We start from the raw sequence: 388 nt of genomic DNA on the forward strand, positions 1-388 counted from the left end.
GTTTTCCAGCAGGGTGTCAGTGCAGAGGGCGGGGCGCACCCACAAACCCATCCACTTCCTCACTCGGGCTTTCACTGTTGCAGTCAGGCCAAGTTCTGCCCGCCGCAGGCGCACCTGGGCCCCTCCCCCACCCCCCTCCCTCCCGGGCCAGGGCCCCTCCAAATCTGGGTGTAGCCGGGCTGCTTCCGGCCGCGGACCCACCCCGCACACATCACTTCGCGGAAGCGGAGGAAACATCTCCCGCGGGAAGGCGGGGAAGGTTCGGGTGTGGCAACCGCACCCCTATCCCCAGTCCCAGAGGCCAGCCCGTCCCGACCCTGCGGCGCCACCACTCGCGCGCGACCATGCCCAGTCCCCTTCGGCGTGCAGCCCCCCACCGGCTCATTCC

This window comes from Pteropus vampyrus, unplaced genomic scaffold (assembly GCF_000151845.1).
Source record: "Pteropus vampyrus isolate Shadow unplaced genomic scaffold, Pvam_2.0 Scaffold405, whole genome shotgun sequence".
Lineage (NCBI taxonomy): Eukaryota > Metazoa > Chordata > Mammalia > Chiroptera > Pteropodidae > Pteropus > Pteropus vampyrus.